The 7,177-nt window shown below is 32.2% G+C and overlaps 1 protein-coding gene across 2 annotated transcripts in view; it reads left to right on the top strand.

Annotated features, from left to right (window-relative positions):
* LOC108904704 (transcription factor AP-2-epsilon) overlaps window positions 1-7,177 on the top strand; it is a 77,670-nt gene that overhangs the window by 63,249 nt on the left and 7,244 nt on the right. The gene's annotated exons all lie outside the window — the stretch shown is intronic.

Here is a 7,177-nt window from a genome sequence, read left to right as displayed (position 1 = left end):
AAAAAAAACGTGGGCTTAACTTTTGACGGCACAATATGTTAAAAAAATTGGAAAAATGTCATATTTTTCTTCCTATTTAATTATGTATCTTTTCAAGAGTTGATTTTAGGCGAAAATGGAAGAGGAAAAAATTGTTTGCAATTAAATTTTTTACAAAACATGTCTAGTTACAAATCGAATGAATCATGATTATTATGGTAAAAATCGAAAAAATTGCAAAAATGGGGTTAAAAACAATACTTCCTAGGGAATTTTTTTGGGGTATTTAAATTGGGTATAGGACCTTTATACTTGGTTCAAAAAAACTTCATGTTATGTAGAATTATCACACCAAATTTCATCAAAATCGGTTCGATAGATTTTGCATAATAATTTTGCAATCCAGATTTTGAAAAATAAAATGCAAATTTTTCAAAATTTTGCACAGCAAGAACCAAGGCCCTTAGGTACTTGAAAATTTAATCACATATAGAGGGTTCTCAAGCTTTCCAACTTTTTTGAAAAATTCGAATCCGTCAATTTGGAGAGCTCTGGCGCTTGTTTAAACATTGGTCGAATTTTTGTACTTATAAACAATTAGAACTTTGTGAATATTCAATCAAATCAAATTTGTTAAAGCAGATTTTAAAAGTTCTTGGAAAGACGCATCTTTTAAAAAAAAAACAGATCGATTGATCAATTAGTTACGTAGTTATGGCCGATTCAATTTCGAGCAGGCCGAAGCGGACGCGCTCTCTGCTTCCCCAACCATCACCACCCGTATGATTTTATTGAATTTCTCCCTTGCATAAATAACTTTAAACACGTTTTAAAGTAGGTTGCCAATGAAGAAAAGCATTGTAATCTTAGACCTGGTAAGTACTCGGAATACCAAAGGTATTTTTAGAAAAATTAGCCCGGTACATTTAGTGTAAATGACGGCTATAACTACGTAACTAATTGATTAATCGATCTGTTTTTTTTTTAAAGAAGCGTCTTTCCAAGAACTCTTAAAACCTGCTTTGATTTGATTGAATATTCATAAAGTTCTAATTGTTTATAAGTACAAAAATTCGACCAATGTGTAAACAAACGCCAGAGCTCTCCTAATTGACGGATTCGGATTTTTAAAAAAAAGTTTGAAAAGCTTGAGAGCCCTTCTATATGTGATTAAATTTTCAAGTATCTAAGGGCCTTGGTTTTTGCTGTGCAAAATTTTGAAAATTTGCAAATTTTTTTTCAAAATCTGTATTGCAAAATATTATGCAAAATCTATAGAACCGATTTTGATGAAATTTGGTTTGATAATTCTACATAACATGAAGTTTTTTTGAGCCAAGTATAAAGGTCCTATACCCAATTTAAATACCCCAAGAAAATTCCCTAAAAAGTATTGTTTTTTAACCCCATTTTTGCGATTTTTTCGATTTTTACCATAATCATGATTTTTTCGATTTGTAACTATATATGTTTTGTAAAAAAATTAATTGCAAATATTTTTATCCTCTTCCATTTTCGCCTAAAATCAACTCTTAAAAAGATACGCAATTAAATAGGAAGAAAAATATGACAGTTTTCGCATTTTTTAACATATTGTGCCGCTAAAAGTTAAGCCCACGTTTTTTTTTATGCGCATAGAAAAATGTTCATTTCTAGTGATATTTGAAAGCCAAAAATCTCCGTGGATATACGATTCACCCAAATATGGACTCTTTGAAACAGATACCGTCTGGCCTATAATTTTTAATTAATAATTTAATTCCAGTATTTCTTATTCACTCTACTTCAAAACGAATTAAGCTATTAAGCTTTTTAATTTTGGCGGACGCGCCAATTAAAATTTACTTACCTCCTTGCACATAAGATGCCAATAAATAACAAATCACCTGTTCGTAATTCATCAAATTTAAATTAAAGAAACGCTTATATAACTGCATAATGTAATGTTTATGTAAACATTGAATTAATGAGGTACCTACGAACATATACAGGATGGTCTTAGATTACATTTACCCGATATTTTTAGGATTTATAGTAATTAAATATTAAAATCGTGTAAATATTTTTCCAAAAAAGGATAATAAGGCTTCTAAAGAGGTATGTTATATGAAATTTTTTATTCCTTTGTTTTCGTCAACATACCAAATTATCCATTTTACAAAGAGTGCTTTGAAAACAACAGTGTTTATATTTTCAAATTATTTTTGTTTATAAATATCTATAACAGTAATATAATAAGATATCGGTTCATTTAAAATACATCTAGCAATTCAAGAATTAAAACTAATAAAGAAGTTACAAAAAATCGATGATTATTTTAAAAACTATGAGCTACTGAAGAAGATAGAATAAAATGAAACAATGTTTGCCTGCTTCCACAATAAAGAAAGGAATTTGTTTGTGATAATTAATAACTTCGACTTTATTAAAACTACAGAGAACTATTACGAAGTGTAGGGATAGATATATCAGTGAAGCATCGAAAGCTAAAATTAAAATTTGCATTGTAATGCTGAATGACGGTAGATGTAATGGGGTAAAATAGAGTTCTTTTTAATTCTGCACAAAGGTTTATTTCCCCCCTTACCTACTGGTTTCGACGCTAATATGCTAACATCAGGGAAAAAAGGAATTGCAATGCATAAAAAAACAAACTTCAACATAAACTAAACAAGAATTAAAACAAATATTTTCAGATGTGCAAAAAAAACAAAGTTAAACAACTAACATTCACATATTAAAATCGATTAATATGTGTCCAAAAAATAAGGCGAATTATTTATTTAAAATTTGCTCGTAGGTATTATGAAAGCATAAAATTATTTTTTTGTAGATTGGTAGTACTATCCTTGATATCTATGCAGAGTTTCAAGTGTTCAAGAATATATTCAATTGCTGCAGAGTACTCGTGTTTTTGTAAACATAAGAAAGTGAGTTTATCGGTTTTCACTATCGGATTTTACAGACAATGAGCAAAGAATTTGCATTAAATTTTGTTTGTAATCAATGTACAAATAAATGCACTTATTCAACTTTGTTGTTTTTTACACATAATTTAAAAATATTTGTTTTACTGTTTATTTGTTTGTGCCGATGGATGTGCCGGTTTATACTGAATATACTCTAATATACCGCGTCACGTTTCGTAAAAATGTTCAAATTACTGAACTATTATCAGCCGCTATCAGATTTTTAAGTTGATACCCTTCTGCAGCCTCACAGGTTGGCTATCGGAGGAAATTGTTAGCATCACTGACATTCTTCGGCAAATATTCACGCAAGCCAGCAACGTCAAGACATCGCAAATATTTCAGGATCGCGCCCTTTGTCTCAGATTGATCGATGGCGAACGTAATCGTTATGATGTCTCCCCCGCAAGTCCCACAACGGGCTTGTCTTTATACAGGGTGTCCTGTTGTCCCGTGTACGCGTAACCACCACCGCAGATTTTAAGACGATTTAACTGAACTTTTGTTGCTTTGTCTAGCCACCACACAGTGTCAAAATTTGTTGATTTTTACTTAGGTGTGTCTAAATTACATTTTGAATTAGATTTTTCAAATTTTAAGGAAATATTTTAAAAAAACTTGAAATTTACATAATTATATAAAAAAGGGGAATAATTATTTGTCCTAAAGTAGTTAGTTCTGTAGGAATACTCTTAATTGCTCAGTTCAGGGTGTTTTGCAGAAGAACCGACACAGAGCAGAGGCATGTAGGGAAACTCAAAATAGGGTGATTTAATGCAACGTACCTGTATACTAAACTGCACCCCTGAGAGAATACTTTATTTTATGGGGAATTTAATTCTAAAATATTTCTTACTCTGTTAGTTTTCAAAAAACTTCGTCGTTTTCCACAAAAACACGAACAACTAACTAATTAAAATCATAAAAAATTCAAAAGTTGGCTATGAATTTAAACGTAAAAGTTGACGATCAGGAAAAAAATTGGAATAAGAATAATTTAATAGAAAAACAAACAACTTAAACAACACAAAAAAAAGAAAAGTAGTCTGTACTTTTCATGCGACATATTTTATCCGTAGTATTTTTGCCTCCTGATCACGAATCCGGTATCAGAATTGAGCCACAGACAATATAGCGTATCCGCTACAGACTGCTACTTAAATGCTGGAAATTGGCAACCCGAAATGGAAGCAGGGTCTCCTTAGCCGGCTTCCAGCTATAAAATTTAGCGTGGTAACTCTTCTACTTGCTAATAGGCGGCAGTTCCAGCGGTGGCTTTGTTGCCAAATAATAACTGCTAAATAAATTTAATGCTTTCAATTATGTAATTAAAGAGATATGGAACTTATCTTGTGTTTGGAAATCACATTTGCCTTAAATGTTAAATAAAATAAATCAAGTTAGAATTAAAACTATGAATTTACCTAATTAATTATTTATTTTATATCACCTTGGAATGGGAAAATTCAAAAACTCGAAATTAATGTTTTTAGATTTGTGCGTCGACTTCCAATATGGTACGATATTAACACCTATGTTTAAAAAAATTGCATTATACAGGTTGTGTATCCTTAGATGGGTACTGCCTCTTATTGTTGATTTCTTTAGATAGGTAAAATAATTATTGACACAAGTGTTGCATATCATGGATGTCATTGGTAGTGCTCATATTTGTGACACAAGGTGTTCAAAAAAATTAACACAATGTAAAATTGCTGGAACCTCAAGGAGTGGTTGAATACGAAATTTTTTTAAAAAAAAACAACAAATCATCAATCAATACAGAGATAAGATAATGCGTTCGCTACTGCTGTTGCAATTTTAGACTAACTTTTTTGTTTTTCGACATACTGACTTCGGACCGTTTCCATTCAACGCAGAACGGACAATCAGAACCAGAGTAGTGGGGAGATTTTTTTAATTATTTTTTCAATTCAACGCACCGTTTCCGAATTACAAGACCTTTTTTACTGTATCACCTCACACACCTCTTCTTTCCGAAATTTATTTTCCACATACGGACTTCGGACCTTTTCCATTCAACGCAGAACTGTCATACAGAACCAGGGGTGTGGGGAGATTTTTTCAATTATTTTTTCGATTTAACGCGCCGTTTCCGAATTATACGGCCTTTTTACTATAATACGACATACCTCTTGTTTCCAAAATTTATTTTCGACATACGGACTTCGGTCCTTTTGCATTCAACGCAGAAGGAACATACAGAACTCGGGAAGGAGGGGTTGACATTTTTCAATTATTTTTTTGGATTCAACGCACCGTTTCCGAATTTGACACTTTTTTATCCTATGACGTCACACACCGTTGGTCCCTATTTTTTTTTGACATGCGGGTTTTCACGTTTTTCACTCGTTCACCATGAGAGATTTATTTATTCACCATGCGAGATTTTTTGATACTTAAGAGTCTAAGCAAATACTGTTTTTTNCAGAGTACTGGTGTTTTTGTAAACATAAGAAAGTGAGTTTATCGGTTTTCACTATCGGATTTTACAGACAATGAGCAAAGAATTTGCATTAAATTTTGTTTGTAATCAATGTACAAATAAATGCACTTATTCAACTTTGTTGTTTTTTACACATAATTTAAAAATATTTGTTTTACTGTTTATTTGTTTGTGCCGATGGATGTGCCGGTTTATACTGAATATACTCTAATATACCGCGTCACGTTTCGTAAAAATGTTCAAATTACTGAACTATTATCAGCCGCTATCAGATTTTTAAGTTGATACCCTCCTGCAGGCTCACAGGTTGGCTATCGGAGGAAATTGTTAGCATCACTGACATTCTTCGGCAAATATTCACGCAAGCCAGCAACGTCAAGACATCGCAAATATTTCAGGATCGCGCCCTTTGTCTCAGATTGATCGATGGCGAACGTAATCGTTATGATGTCTCCCCCGCAAGTCCCACAACGGGCTTGTCTTTATATAGGGTGTCCTGTTGTCCCGTGTACGTGTAACCACCACCGCAGATTTTAAGGGCGATTTAAGACGACTTAACTGAACTTTTGCTGCTTTGCCTAGCCACCACACAGTGTCAAAATTTGTTGATTTTTACTTAGGTGTGTCTAAATTACATTTTGAATTAGATTTTTCAAATTTTAAGGAAATATTTTAAAAAAACTTGAAATTTACATAATTATATAAAAAAGGGGAATAATTATTTGTCCTAAAGTAGTTAGTTCTGTAGGAATACTCTTAATTGCTCAGTTCAGGGTGTTTTGCAGAAGAACCGACACAGAGCAGAGGCATGTAGGGAAACTCAAAATAGGGTGATTTAATGCAACGTACCTGTATACTAAACTGCACCCCTGAGAGAATACTTTATTTTATGGGGAATTTAATTCTAAAATATTTCTTACTCTGTTAGTTTTCAAAAAACTTCGTCGTTTTCCACAAAAACACGAACAACTAACTAATTAAAATCATAAAAAATTCAAAAGTTGGCTATGAATTTAAACGTAAAAGTTGACGATCAGGAAAAAAATTGGAATAAGAATAATTTAATAGAAAAACAAACAACTTAAACAACACAAAAAAAAGAAAAGTAGTCTGTACTTTTCATGCGACATATTTTATCCGTAGTATTTTTGCCTCCTGATCACGAATCCGGTATCAGAATTGAGCCACAGACAATATAGCGTATCCGCTACAGACTGCTACTTAAATGCTGGAAATTGGCAACCCGAAATGGAAGCAGGGTCTCCTTAGCCGGCTTCCAGCTATAAAATTTAGCGTGGTAACTCTTCTACTTGCTAATAGGCGGCAGTTCCAGCGGTGGCTTTGTTGCCAAATAATAACTGCTAAATAAATTTAATGCTTTCAATTATGTAATTAAAGAGATATGGAACTTATCTTGTGTTTGGAAATCACATTTGCCTTAAATGTTAAATAAAATAAATCAAGTTAGAATTAAAACTATGAATTTACCTAATTAATTATTTATTTTATATCACCTTGGAATGGGAAAATTCAAAAACTCGAAAGTAATGTTTTTAGATTTGTGCGTCGACTTCCAATATGGTACGATATCAAAACCTATGTTTAAAAAAATTGCATTATACAGATTGTGTATCCTTAGATGGGTACTGCCTCTTATTGTTGATTTCTTTAGATAGGTAAAATAATTATTGACACAAGTGTTGCATATCATGGATGTCATTGGTAGTGCTCATATTTGTGACACAAGGTGTTCAAAAAAATT

Source organism: Anoplophora glabripennis, unplaced genomic scaffold, assembly GCF_000390285.2.
Source record: "Anoplophora glabripennis isolate ALB-LARVAE unplaced genomic scaffold, Agla_2.0 scaffold206, whole genome shotgun sequence".
Classification (NCBI taxonomy): Eukaryota; Metazoa; Arthropoda; class Insecta; order Coleoptera; family Cerambycidae; genus Anoplophora; species Anoplophora glabripennis.
Note: the sequence above shows the minus strand (reverse complement) of the source record. Positions and strands in the feature narration are given on the sequence as shown.